Consider the following 15,262-nt stretch of genomic DNA (forward strand, 5'->3'; position numbering starts at 1 on the left):
AAGAACTAAGTGAGGCGAGTTGTGTGCAACACTTGATTACGAGGCACTCAAGGTGCTTCCCCTTCGATCGGGCTCTGCCCCTTCCCTCCCTTCCATCTGGTGACTGCAGGTACACAGCGCCAGCTGGCATACGTTTGTCGTGTCTCTTCATCTGCTAGAATGTTGGCCCCGTGAGGAGGGAGACGCTTGTCTGTTCAGTTCACTGCTGAGTCCCCAGAACAGGCTCATAGCTGGTAATCAGCTGAATGAGTGGACACACACACGATGATGAGATGCACGATAGTATTTGGAAAGGAATGAGAGTGAGCCGAAATGAGAGGTTATTACACTGCATGTTCATACCACAGGTAGGCGGTGCTTTGAGATGAAGAGCGTCTGAATGGGAGTGAGTGCACCTAAGTTGGAATTTGGATTCATCCCTTCCTACAGTGTGTGACTTGTCACTAACCGCTTCGCCTCTCTTAGTTGTAGTGGAAATAGCTCCCTCTCAGAGTTGTTGTAAAGATCAGGAGTGGTAAAATGAAGGACTTAGTGCAGAGCCTGACATACAGTATTTATTTAATAAATAATTGCTATGGTGACAGGTGACTATTAAGCAAGTTTTTAGGTTAGAGAATTTATTAAAGTAACATGGACAAGTAAAAAATATTGAAAGTTACAGAAAGGTATAAAATGTGAATTCTCTTTCGATCACGAACTCTGTTCCTCAGAAGTAAACGATGTTAGGTGTGTCCCGACCACTCCCCCCATACCCCGAAATTTTGTAAATGTTAAACTTACATATGTATGCATACAGACTAATATGTACACCAAATTACACTTTCTGCAACTTGCCTCTTTTAATATTAGGTGCCTTGGAGATATTCTCATATCATGGAAAGTGTTAACTCTTCTTCTTCCATTATTGAAAAATACTGCATGATAAATGTAGCATTGTCTTTTAAATTTAAATAGTCTCATATTTAATGGAACTTTAAAAGTTTTTTCTAGTTCTTTGATCTTATAAAATCGATTCTAAAAATTCATGTACATGTTTTGTTTACTGTGTTGGGATACTAGTAAATGGCAGAAAGTGAAATTTCTGAGTTAAAAATACTTACTTGTTTTTTGGTAGGTAATTTTGCCTAATTTCTGTTTGTAGATCGGTGTACCCAACAGTGAAAATTTGTATCTCCATACGTCACTCACACTGGTTTATCTGAACTTTAAGTTGTTAACAAGTACTTATTTTCTTGGTAAATATTTAATTGAGTGAACTTTAAACTGTTTTTTTTAAGTATATTGGCACATTTTTTAAAAATATGTTACAGTATCTTTGTTCAACTCTATTTTTCCTGTGGGTTTGTTTCTTCCTTATTAACTAGTAAGGAAATAGCCAGTGTTCTGACATTTGGTAATTTTTAAACATTTTTTACTATTTTAAAATTTATTCTTATCGTAATTTCAAATTACTCAGGTTTTCAATTTTTATGCCATTAGCTTTCACAGTAATTCCTTTTAAGTTCTGTGTCATGCTTTGACTGGCTTTCTCTAAGAATATGAAAAACAGTAAGTAAGCCTTCTTTTAGCATTTGTGTGATTTCAGGAGTCTTCTGTAACAGTATTTCTAGATAAGCTGATTTGTGAAATTGAACACTTGTGCAGTAAAAGAGGAAGAGCAAAGTAAGTTGAGTGATAAAACTGTTGCAGCATATTTGAGAGGCAGATAATGGATGCATAATGTTCTAGAAGAGGAATCACATAGCCCAAGTTCTGATCACAGCTTTATTAATAGTAGGATCTGTGTGTTGGCAACACAGAGTCTTGATACTCCTGATTCCCTTTCTTGTCCAAAGAATAACTACAGAGTCTACCTGTAGCCTCAAGCTGAAGCTCAAGTCATATGGTAGATTTACATTTTAAAATGTAAAGTGTAAAATTTTAAAATGTAAATCTGGATGCATTTTCTTTGAGTAGAATTCTAGATCGTATGTGTAAATAAAGATCCTCAAATGATGATGATGATCCAGTAACAGAGTTAACATATATTGGGGGCTTACTGTCTGCCAGTTGTGGAAATAAGTGTTTCACATATGTTATCTCGTTGACCTATTGCACCACCTTACTATGATCTTTAGACAACTGATTGAGGTCACATAGCCAGTATGTGCCAAAACAAGATTAGAACTCAGATAGACTGACTGAAGGGCCTATACTCGCTTCTGAAAGAAAACAATATTTATATATATGATTTCTTGATCAATACCTGTCTTTACATATTCTTTTCAAGATATTTGTAACATTGAATAACAATTAACAATAACTTGACATTAGAAAAGAAAATATCTAAATACGATAAACAAGGCATGAACAATGAACATATTCTGTAAGTGGCAATTATCAGAATTATTTGGAGATTAAACAAAATTTGTTCTAAAGATCTGTAACACATACACAGCACATATACGGTATAAAGTATCTCAAAACATTGGTTACCAGTATAAACCCAAAAGGTGAAATTTGTTTTATCACTTTAATCTTTGGGGTTAACTAACCATGAAGATTTATACACACATTTGTGCACATGTATAACATACATAATTTTGTCTGTGTGTATATACACACACGCATAAGTAAACATTTATTTTCTTCTTTGCTGCCTTGTTCATGTGTAGAAGTATTAAACCAAGGGTAGGTTCTGTTTTATGTGGTGAGGAGGGTCTTCACATAAAGGAATAAAAATAAGTATATGTGTGCACAATTTAAAAAGAGAATATTAATTGCACAGGACATAACAGTATATGGTAATACCAGTGAAAGCTTGAGAGATTAAAGTGAAGGTTTCCAATACCATCTTTAAAAAAAAGTTTAAAGAACATCATTAAAGATAAAGTGCAGAATATCAGGGTCATTAAAGGTTAGACTTTAGCCATGTAGTCTAATAAATCAAAGCTCAGGATGAAAGTAAACCTACTGCAGTAAAGAAGTAAAATAAACTTACCCTTATTTTTATAGAAGCCCTGGTAGGAGCTGTGTGTAAAAGACAGATTGAAGAGAGAGCTTTATCTGTGGATAGTTCTCATGTGGGCTGGGCCAGATCAACATGTAAATTTCATTGGCCTTCTGAAAGTGTTGGCAGAGCTAATGTTTACATGAACTGTTTGCAGAGCTGACTGAACTCTCTAAGGAGAGGGGGAGAAAGTCATTTTTATGTCCTTATCTATATACACATACATATATGTGCGCACACACAGATGTGTATGCGTGTGCACATATGTGCTCCTTGTACATGCCTTTGTTCATCTGCTTCAAAATTTTCTATGTAAAGGGAAGTTTTCGTCATGACTGAGAAGTTAAGGTTCAGCTGCTTTAGGCACCCACCCGAATAATCTGTCTGCATTTGGAGCATCTGACTGCTGTCAGCTGACATTCAGTGTTGTCCTCACTTACTTCCATCCAGACTCTTTTTTTAGGAGTAAAGATGCCTCTTTTTTGAGGCAACGTATATCTTTTTTATCTTCCTTAGATTGTGCCCTTTCTGTCACTTAGCAGCCCTGTTGAAAAGAAGTACTAAACATTTCTCCATGTTGGCTTTCCCAAATTAGAATTCTGTAAGTGACTTTGCCTAGTATTTAATGGAAGAAACCATAGTCCGTGGTTATGTTTAGAAAATTGGATTAAAGGAATATTGGTGTCTTGGAACATACATCACCTTTATATTTAGTCACTCTCCAACAGGACTATTTAGTTCGCATTATTTCCCAAGTATTGCCCTAAACGATCAGCTTTACCCATAAAGTATCTATTATTATATCCCAGAATTAGTATTTTAAGGCACACGATTTAGTAAACATTGCTTCAGGATATCTTAATTCTCAAATACAAGGATCTTCAAGGTTTCCAAATTTATTAACACAGGTAGTATATAGGCTGTTGGTGGCTTCAAAGCCAATTTTCAGAACTTCTGGCTTTGGGAGGATCTTTCATTATTCAAAATTGGTTTTGGTTTTAAGATTATAGTATAGCTTAACAAAATCTCCATTATAGTATAGCTTAACATAATCACAGTTGATTTATCTCTCATACCACCTGCCTCAGACTTGTTAGCTGGTGGGGCTGTGCTCCACAGGGACACCCCGGGTGTCAGGCTGATGGGAGCCCACCGTCTCATCTGCATGTTGTCAGGTGTAGCAGCGGGTGATAACCTGAAAGCTCTTCAATGCTTCTGAGGAAGTATTGCCTGGGACTTCCATCCATGGACAATCAGGGAGGGTTTATTGCATAACTCCTCCTAATTATAGAGGCCTGAGAGATGCAGGGGAGTGGACAAAATATTTGGGGCCCCCACTGTCTGCCACAGCTAACAACACTCTTTAATTTCTTTTTGTGAGCAAAATTTCCATGGCATTAACAGATTGATGTCTCCTGAATGTCTTGATTGATTAAATATTATAAGATGGTGAATAGAGTTTGCCACAGAATAAGGATATACTGAATATAAAGGAAGATAAAGTTACTAATAAGAATTCTCATGTTAGAGACAAAATTCAGAAAGTCACATCAGGGAATTAAATAAATGTTTAGCATTCATTTAAAAATGGTAGCTATGTAGTCCAGCAATGTGTCACATGGTTCAAAAAGTTATTAAAATAGTGCAGTTACTGCCATGATCAGATGATTTAAGGTTAGCATGTCATGGAAAGCCACAGAATAGGGAAAACAACTATTTCAAATATTGAGCATATTTTATGTACCTCTTTCTGGCCTGACACTTTATATTCATGCACAGATTAAGTGTATTATGGTGATTTTTCTTAAAAGACCAGGAGATAACTTATGAGAAGCAAGCAAAATAGCAAAAGCTAACTACTTTTGGAAAATGCAGTTTGTATTCATAAGTACTTAAGAAAGAAGAATTCGTGGTCATAAAACTTTGAGAAACACTGAGCCGTAATTTTTTTCTTCTTGGAGATTCATTGCACATTAAGATCTCTGAAAAGCCTTGCCAGAAGTCTGTTCAATGTCGTTAAATGCAAGTTTTCCAAACTTTTTATCATGTAGCCAAAAAGAATGAAGAAAAACAACCTATCACTTGCTGCTCAGCGTGGTGTACACCTGAAAGAAACAGTTGTCGTTGGGCGTCTGTTTTCCTCTATATCTTGCTTGGTTTGCCAAGAAGGAAGACCTGGCTGCTCCTTACATGGGCCACTTCTTGGGCTTATGTTTGCAGTGGTGAACCTGGAGGAATGATGTAGTGTCTGAGTCCTGCCCACAAACAGGAAAAGGCCTAGCTCACTGCTTGTTCTCAAAGTGGTGAATTCCTGAAACCTTGTCTACCTGAGTTGCAGTACAGACCTACTAAATTAACAGCATCCTTTTGGCCTTGCTGCGTCTTCCCCTGTGAGACTTGAGGTCCATGGAGGCCAACAGCTATTCGGCTAATACACATGCATTTTACCGTGCTGTAACACAGTCTGTTGTCTCTGTCTCAGGAGTATCATACATGTCTCGTCTGCCAACATCCAGGAACAGTTTAGGCTAACTTATTAGCTTGTACATATGGTAAATAATTCAAATGCAGGTTATAACACTACAGTGTGGTAATAAAAGACTTTCAGCTTTTTCCACAAGGAAATTAATTTGAGTACTTTTTACAAGGCTCTTAATTCCACTTGATCATGATGTATCATTCTTTTAGTTTCTTGTGGAATTTGGTTTGCTAATATTTTGTTGAGGATTTTTGCATCTGTGTTCATCAGGGATATTGGCCTGTGATTTTCTTTTCTTGTGGCTTCCTTGTTTAGTGGTAATCCTGGCCTCATAAAATGAGTTTGGGGGTGTTCCCCTTTTCTGCTTTTTGAAAGAATTTGAGAAGGATCGGCATATCCATTCTTTGAATGTTGAAGTGTGAATATAAGTCATTTGAGAGTTTTCTTCTTTCTTGAGGTGGGAATTTATCACTGTGCACTCTCTTAAAAGTGCTTTGGATGCATCCAATAAGTTTTGGTGTTTTGTATTTACATTCTCATTTGTCTCAAGATATTTCTTTGATTTCTCTTTTGATTTCCTTTCTGACCCATTGGTTGTTCAGTAGCATGTTCTTGAATCTGCACATATTTGTGAATTTTCCAGTTTTCTTCTTGAAACTGATTTCTAGTTTCATACCATTGTGGTCAGAAAAGATACTTGACATGATTTTAGTCTTTGTAAACTGATTAAATCTGTTTTGTTGTTTAACATATGATCTCTCCTGGGGATCCATGTGCTACATTTGAGAAGAATGTGTATTCTGTTCCTTTTAAATGACGTGTTCTGTGTGTGTGTGTGTGTGTACATATATACATACATACATACATACATACATACATACATACATACATACATACATATCTCTTTTTAAAGTCCATCTGGCCTAACTTAAGGCCAAAGTTTTATTACTAATTTTCAGTCTGGATGATCTATTTATTGATGTCACTGGGGTATTAAAGTCTCCTACAGGTATTGTATATCTGACTATTTCTCCCTTTAGGTCTGTTAATATTTGCTTTCTATATTGAGGTGCTCCTGTGTTGGGTGCATAAATATTTACAAATGTTACATCTTTTTATTAGATTGGCCACTTTATCATTATGCAATGCTCTCATTTGTCTCTTATTACAGCCTTTTTTAAAGTATATTTTGTCTGATACAAGTATAGCTACCCCAGCTTTCTTTAGGTTTTAATTTGCATGAAATATATTTTTGTATCCTTTAACTTTCAATCTGTATACCTTCTTACATCTGAAGTGAAGTCTTTTGTTGGCAGCAGGTAGATGCATCTTAAAGAAAATCAATTCTGCCAGTCTCTGTCTTTTGATTGGAGAATCTAGTCGATTTATATTTAAAATAATTGTTGATAGATATGTACTTAATACCATATTGTAAGTTGTCATTCAGCAAGTTTTGTAGTTCCTCTCTTTGCTTCTGTTCTCATTCTCTTACTTGGGGGAAGGGTATAGCTCAGTGGTAGAGCGCATACTTAGCATGCATGAGGTCCTGGGTTCAATCCCCAGTACCTCCATTAAATAAAAAATAAATAATTCAATAAAAGAAAACGTGAATAATGAATGAATGAATAAATAAATAAATAAACCTAATTCTGATTCTCTTCCTTTTAGGTTTCATAGCATTTTTTTTGTGATATGCTTAGATACCCTTATATCTTTTGTGCATCTATTACAGGTTTCTTTTGTGTGTGGTTCCTATGATCTTTTCATAAAAGAATAGTATCACATACATATAAAAGCTAATGAGTAACACAAACAACAACATCTATTTTATGTCAATAACTGCCAAGTTTGAGCACATTCTAAAGCTCTACATTTTTAATCTCCCCCTCAGGTTTTATGTTTTTGATGTCAAATTTACATGGTTCTATTTTGTATATCTCTTAAGTAATTATTGTAGTTACGTTTATTTTTACTACCTTTGACATTTAACCTTCATACTAGCTTTACTAAATATTTAGCTTTACCAGTCAAGTTTATATTCTCATATGTTTCTTGTTACTAATTAGAACACTTTTTTCATCTTAATAAGTCCTTTTAACTTGTATGGCCAGTTTATCGGTATTTTATTACTTTAGCTTCAGGTCTTCTAGAAACTTTTCCCTCTCTTTCAATTCTGAATTCAGACTTTGCAAGATAGAGTATTGTTGTGTAGACTTTTTTTTCTTTGTTTTCCATTTAGCACTTTGAATATATAATGCCTCTGTCTTCAAGCCTGGGAAGTTTCTGCTGATGGTCTTATGGGAGTTCGGTTTTATGTAACAATTTTTTTTCTCTCTTGCTGCTTTTAAAATTCTCTCCTTGTCTTTTGATATTTTAATTATAGTGTATCTTGGAGTAGGTCTCTTTGGGATCATTTTATTTGGAAGTTTATGTGCTTCTGGGTCTGGATGTCTGTTTCCCTTCTCGAGTTAGGGAAGTTTTCAGACACTGTTCCTTCAGATAATTTCTCTGCCCCTTTCTCTCTCTCTTCTACTTCAGGGACCACTGTAATGCAAATGTTAGTCCACTTGATGTTGTCCATAAGTCCCTTAAACTATCTTCAATTTTTTCGTTCTTTTTTTCTTTTTGGTATTCTAATTGGGTGAGACCCACTGCTCTGTCTTTGACTTCATTGATCCTTTCTTCTGCTTCATCTGCTCTGATGTTGAACGCCTCTAGTGTATTTTTCAGTTCAGTTGTTGTATTCTTCAGCACTGTGACTTTAATACTTTCATACATTTTCTATCTGTGTTCAAGTTCTCAGTGTGTTCATTAACTTTTCTGAGTTTGGTGATCATCCTTATGACCATACTTTGAACTCTTTATCAGGTAAATTACTTATCTTCTCTTCACTAATTTTTTTCTGATACTTAGTCGTGTTCTTTGGTTTGTACTCTTTTATTTCTTGATTTTTCCTAGCTCTCTGTGTTGGTTTATATGCAGCAGATGAAAGAGCCACCTTTCCCGCTCTGAAAGGGCTGGTGCAGTATAGGAGACGAAGCGTATCGCTCATCTGTGCCTCAGCTCTTGGTTTTCTCTCACACTTCTGTGACTGTCCAAGCAGCCTACTTTATTTTTAATAGCTCAAAGTAGTTGTGAGTTTGCAAGACCTGTCAGTGTACCAAATAAGAGGAGTTCATTGAGCACCTAGATTCAGGCTGATTGGAAGCCAGACCTCAGGCTACAGCTTTGAAAGTATACAAATGTATACTGTGCTGGGACCACACTTGTAATCTCTTTTGGTCACCAAACCAGGTGCTCTGGAGGTGCCCCACTTGGAAAGATCAGGGCTCTGGACAAGTTAAAAAGTGCTTTACTGAAGAGACAAGTGAGCTGTAGCCAGGCAGAGGGAGGAAAATGAACTGACATTCACCAACCTGAGAGTATCTGTGTAGGCCTCTAGATGTGCACCAATCCTGGTGTCTGCCACTCAGGCCAAAACTCCAGCAAAAGAAAATAGGCCTCTTTCATATAAAGATTGGGGGTGTTTCAGTCTTTTGTCCATGCAGTGTCCTGGGGGTGGTAGTCTACTAAGAGCTGTCAGTCTTAAGTTTCAGTCCCAGCAGACTCAGGAACACAAGCCCCATGACCTCTAGAGCCAGGCAATCAAGGGGTATGTATCCCCTGAGAAGCAGCCTCCAAAATCAGGGCACCTGATACAAAATCTGAATCACCAAATTCATGGAAAAACTGCCCTCGGAGAGATACTTGTTCTCTGTTGCACTGCAGAGGGAGAGTGTGAACTTGGCATCTGCTGGCTGGAGTGAGGCAGAGGGGAAGCACAAGCATGGTGTCCATGGGCGGTCGGGGTGGGAGGTAGACGTGGCACCACCTGCCGGAACAAGGCAGAGGAAGAGTCTGAAGATGGTGCCCACCAGTGTTTGTCCCCAGAAAGTATCCCAGCACGCCCCTAGATGAATGCTAAACTAGATGCCTGCCCCTCGGTCTTATATTTTAAGATTGAAAATGAGCCTCTTTCATACACAGTCTGGGTGCCTCTTGTTCTGCTGCTTCTGCACCCATCCCTGGGGCAGGTGAGTCTGAGCATTTGAGCCCTTTCAGAGTCCTTTCTCAGTTTGCTGCACTTGGGGGCGTCCTGGATGCAAGACCCCCACTGGCTTTCACAGCTAGATATTTTGGGGGCTCTTCTCTCATGTGCAAATCTTAAAAAAGTTTGGGTGCCCATTGTAGGGTTCAAACCCTTCACTCCTTAGGGAGTAAATCTGTGATTCAAGTTTCCTCCTGATGTTGGTTGCCATGCTGGGGGTGGGGCTTATGGCACGATTGTGGCTCACCCTCTCCTACCCACTCTGAAGTGAGGTTTTCCTCATTTGTTCACTTAGTTTTTAGTTTTCTTCAGAGAAAATTGTTCCATATGTAGCTGTAGACTTGGTGTGTCTGTGGGACAAGGAGAAGGTGAGTTCAAAATCTTCCTATGTTGTCGTCTTGAACTGGAAACAGAGCTAGATATTCATTAATAACACAGCAAATACACATAATCCAGAAAATAACCCATGTCAGAAAGAACTTATTTGTAGGGAAATTTCTGAATCCTAGTGATTCAACTCTCCGTTCAGTTGGTTCCTCCCGTTACACCTACTTAAACATCTACTAATCATGCTACATGTATGCTGGTGGCAGGACTGGGGTGGGAAGGGACTGGGGGGTGGGCAAAAAGAAGTTGCTGACTAAATAGTCAATATAGATAGTTTTCACAATTTACAGGATCTTTAATATTAAATGATTATTCGGATTATCTGTTTGGAAATATACAACACTAACATATGTTAATATTTCAAAGAGGTTCCAGAGAAAGAAAATTTTTAGACTCCCGCTCACTGGTCTATCACAAAAGCTGAAGATGATGAAGACTTTATGACAGTATATGTTTCCATTTTAAGCTGGTTCCTCAGAACTTTCTACTCAGTAAATTCTTTTCTTTAATGCATAGGAGGTGGAGTTTATAAAACTAGCCACCAGTAGTTACCTACCCTTCTCTTTCCTGTGGGTCCATGTTTCCTCAGCTGTGCTGACTCAGGGTGGCATTAGAGCAGAACAGCAGCTGTCAACTTGGCTCTTTGGGCCTACATAGTTCCCAGCTCAGTTCTCACTTCCGCACTGGCCTTATTTAATCTTACACAAGTGCAGAGACACTCATTCTCCTCTGGAAATCAGCCCTCATCTTTATTTTCTCCTCTCTTCCACCAGCTCCTTATTCCAGTCTAGACATTCTGCAAGCAAGCAATCTAGCCCCTTATTTTTTATTCTGCCCAGAGTAAAGCTCTACAGCTGGTTAATATATTTCTTATAATTTATGTAATATATAGAACTGTTGGATCCTGAAGAGTCCCTTTATCCAAGCGGATAATTTCCATCTCAGATAAATTCTGGGGAATATCTCCAGCGTTAATATCTTTTACCCGCCCCAGACTATCTCCCACTTTACATGCAGTAAATATTTGTCATGAATATTGTCAAGCAGCTCAAGTAACACAGTCCAGAAAATTCAGAGTATCAAGTTAGTACCACTTCATCCTCTGCCCTGCCATATAGATTAGCTCTATTACCATGTGAAAGCAGCATTTACAAGCTCAACAGCCAAATGACAATTAGTTGGAATAGTTATGGCAAATTTCCAAATCTGGGAGCTTTCATCTCAGGATGCTTATGTAGCTTTGCTCTCGTAAGTCATACTGTTGATAAATCAAACTAATGTCAGCAACAGATCAAATAAAACTGTTCCACGGGTACTGGAAATTCTGTGTGACTTAAATCTGGGCTTTTCCCATTTTCTTGAGTAAGTAAATCACTTGGAGAATCCCATAAAACTGCAGATTCTGGTTTAGTAGTTCTGGGATAGAACCTGAGCTTCTGCATTTTTAACAGGTTTGCAGGTGATGTTGAGGCTCGCTGACTTGGATTTCAGACAATTAAAATTTGAAACATTTTGGTTTGTCCTAGGTATGTCTCAGTTCCCCTTCATGAGTGTGCAGAATGGAACATTTCTGGAGTGTGTACACATAAGCTTACTGGCATCTGAGAACAGCCAGGGAAAGGAAATAGGAGTTAATATGTCAGTAACTGATGCATGGACACAAACATCTAATATACAGTTAGAGTAATCGTATCAAATAACACTGACATAAGACACGTTCAGAAATTTTAAATGAAAAGTAAAATCATTTTTCTAATAAAGGAAGTTTTAATTTTCACAACAGTTTAAAAATGCAGCTACTTCTGAGCCATAAAAGGAAAAAGCCTGTATGTGTTTGATACAAATACTAAACAGTAGCTCATTTGTAGTTCATTAGCTGAGTTTACTGCAAATAACGCAGAAAAAGCTATCATAGGTAATTCTGGTGGTATAGGCAGCAAAATGTAATGGACAATGAAAATTTGAGTAAAGTGGTTATTAAAGTGGTGGAAGGGCCGGAAGAGGCAGGCAAAGAGAGAGCAGCCACAGTGTAGCTAATATATTGAACTTCATCCAGAAAGCGTGAGCTGACAGTTGGAGCACCCCTGAAACAAACTCCAGCTAGAAAGGTTATTTTGTAGCTCAGACATTGATAATGGCCTACAGTTGACAGATTAATGGCACGTATAAAAATCGAAACACAAATAGCACTTTCACAAGAGCAAATTTTCGGGGATTACCAGTTTGCCTATAGCTACATTTTTCCTGGAATGTTACTCCCTTTACCTCTTTTTGTCTTTTTTTTTTTTTTTTTTTTTGAGAACTAAAAGCTGTATAGACGGTTCTCTTCTTCATGCACTTGTCAGCAGCAATAAGCCTTAGCCCATTTTAAGATTGTGTAGACCCTCTGCTTATATTATCCCATTTGTGGATGCTATAGATGTCCAAACTCAAGTTTTGAACAACTATTTTTTTTCTGGTGTTTAAACAGTTTGGAATGAAAATGTCCCTCTTTACAAAATAGTGCCTTTTTTTTTTCCTACGGAATACAGTATACAAATTCATCCATGTGTACAATTACACTCTTCTAGGGCAAACAGTAAACCACACATTGAATATATTCCCGAAAGTGCCCCATTCCTCCCTCAGCAGACACACATGCACACGGACATTCACATACATTGAAAATCATTTTAATATAGAAAATCTCTCTCATTTTTTAAAGAAAGCATGATATTTTCTGCTGGGTATTTTTTAATGTATTTCACTTATCTCTGTCTATGGATTATCTTTCTTCTTGTACATAATTTATAGAATTTAGAGAAAATATGCTGAGGAATGATAAAGATTAGACTATACATGTATTTAGCTAAACAGTACTAAAGACTCTTAAGTCAAAATCTGTTTCCTTATACCTAAATACTAGGAGATGCATTTCTGTATGAAGACTTAAAAACTTGACTCTCATTGGTTATACAGTTCTACCATGAGGTGGATATGTAATTTCTCATCTAATTCTTTTGAACAGTTTCTACTTTACAACATTCAGGCCTACTTAGTTTAAGAATGAAAGAAACTTCTTTTATATTTCTCTTAGAAAAACTTGTCCACAAATATCCTAGTGCAAAGAAAATAAATTCTGAAGTATCAGAAGAGGATGTCTAGGACCTTACCTCACATGTCCATGTCATTGGGGGAGAGAAAAAGTATTCCCCTATTAAATAAAAGGAAAGTACATCAGTATGTTTCGAGTATGTTCAGGTTTTCTAAAGATCCTTCCAAACTGGTAGTACTTTCGTTTGGGCTTTTGTTTGTTTACCCAGCAGCTAACATGAAGAGACTAAATTATTCTTGACTTGAATATCCAGATAAACCAGTTACTAATACTTTGCCCTGTAAACATCTGTGTGTAAAACATGACAGAATGTGATCTGTCTTCCTTTTCTATGGGAGCCTTTCCAGGAGGACTAGTGCTGTATGTAATAAGTGAACCCCTGCTAAAGAAAGCAGGATACCCAACACTAAGTTTTCTAATCAAAAGGAACGATCTTTCACAATTTAGAACTTAAGTCTGGCTGCTGTAAAGGATGAAACCAAGTATCTTTTTTACTTTTTCTCCCAACTTGCTTTAAAAATTAGCTTAGGAAAAGGGAGTCAAGATTGCATTTAGAAAGTTTCAAAAGGAAATGTTTCAGAGGGGAAATATAGATTCATAAAGAACTAAAAATTTAGATAGACTACTTCAGACAGAAAATTAGAGTAAATGTTTTGTGACACAACAGGAACTAGGCAAAATACAGGAGGAATTTAAGGAAAAACATCTTTTAATGATTGAAACCAATCTTTCTGAGGTGACTATGAAAGAAGAAATATTACAACAAATAGCTATTAATGCACATTCTATTCTTTGTCACCTTCCACATAATGATTTCTTTATTATCATTTACATCTCTTAACACTAGCACAGCATGCTGAAGTTGCCAAGCATAAGTTGTATGCAACTGAGTAGAAAGATCAGAATCTGGGCAGATTTCCAGAAGAGCTGACGAACGTGGAAAATGACACAGTCCTCAAACATGTCCATTTGCACAATCACTGACAAAAATATAAGCCCATATTGTTATACAGAGCATGGTTACAATGCCTGCTGTTACTGCACAAAGGAGTCCGTAGAGAAAGAAATTTATAGTATAATAGATGGTTCATAGGCCAGTCATTGAGTTTCCATTCTTAAATGTCTTTCAAAATAGGTGATGCTCAGGAAATGCAGAGTAGTGAGAGTCCTGGGGTCTGTGTATGCAGGGACACTGATGAGGGTAGTGATACTTCCCCTTGATGATGAAGACAAGAGTTCATGGTCCAGAATATGTTTACCACATCCACTCCTCTGCCCAGTTTGCCACCGGGGAACCAATTAGTGAATCAGCACCAATTAGAAATAATTGGATTATGCTCATGTGAGGTTGGTAGAAACTGAAATCAATTCAATTGTGTGTCCATGTTGAATTTTAAAAGGTGCTTTTTTTGTTGTTGTTCAAAGTATAGATTTTAATGACACTTTAATAATCCTTTAAAAATGTGCTGCTGCTCAGTGCCAAAAAAAAAAAAAAAAAAGATGCCAGTTCTTCACCTATAAAATAAGATGTGTTTTGCAAAAAATAAAGCATATTAAATCTTCATTTTGTAGGTCGATAAGAAGAAAGTCCTGACGTAGCTGGTGCATAAGTGTACAGACTCATTTGCTTCCTGGAAAGTAGAACACAGGTAAATACTTATCAGAAAGCGGTGGAAGAAAAACAGGTAATACTCAGATTTGTACATCAACGATAACATTGTTTTCCCACTCAAGGATGCATGGAAGGCTGCTTCCCAACTCTCCAGAGCTGCTCATAGCCAGGTAAGGTGGGGCAGTGAATTAAATCTGCTCCGGATGAGCATTTGCACTCTGTGCTGTCTCTTATGACTACTTTTGAAAGGACGGTTGGCTTATTCTCTTTATGACCTATTGAATAAAACCACTAAGCTCCACAATTTTATGCTTTATTCCCTATTGTACATCCATGTTCTCATTTTTTCGGTTATCTATGAATCTGTTCATAGGTGTAATTATTGTAATACTCAAAACTGAGGCTTGTTTAAGGAAATCTATGTCTGTGATTCTAAATCTAGTATATCAAGAAATCTCCAGAGAAAAATGTTTTTCTCTGTTTATAAAGAAAAATACATAGTTTAAGCCAAATCAATTTACCTATTGACAAAGATACTCTAGACATGTATAGACCCAAAATAATTGGCATGCAGGCCTTATTAAGCACTATGAAACTGATCATGTAATTTTAAT

The 15,262-nt window shown here is 37.1% G+C and overlaps 2 protein-coding genes across 9 annotated transcripts in view; both read right to left on the reverse strand.

The window, feature by feature from the left end:
- The window catches only part of LOC105062382 (platelet glycoprotein 4), a 50,050-nt gene extending 46,997 nt beyond the window's left edge, over positions 1-3,053 (reverse strand). The window contains exon 1 of the mRNA XM_010946634.3: positions 2,981-3,053. The gene's annotated coding sequence lies outside the window, so the exon portion shown is untranslated. The remainder of the gene's footprint in view (positions 1-2,980) is intronic.
- A 10,674-nt stretch (positions 3,054-13,727) lies between these two features.
- Positions 13,728-15,262, reverse strand: part of LOC105062383 (platelet glycoprotein 4) — a 73,332-nt gene continuing 71,797 nt past the window's right edge. For all 8 annotated transcript variants that reach the window (XM_010946639.3, XM_045510460.2, XM_010946635.3 and 5 more), the window contains one exon: positions 13,728-14,667. The gene's annotated coding sequence lies outside the window, so the exon portion shown is untranslated. The remainder of the gene's footprint in view (positions 14,668-15,262) is intronic.

The sequence above is a fragment of the Camelus bactrianus genome, chromosome 7 (genome assembly GCF_048773025.1).
Source record: "Camelus bactrianus isolate YW-2024 breed Bactrian camel chromosome 7, ASM4877302v1, whole genome shotgun sequence".
NCBI lineage: Eukaryota > Metazoa > Chordata > Mammalia > Artiodactyla > Camelidae > Camelus > Camelus bactrianus.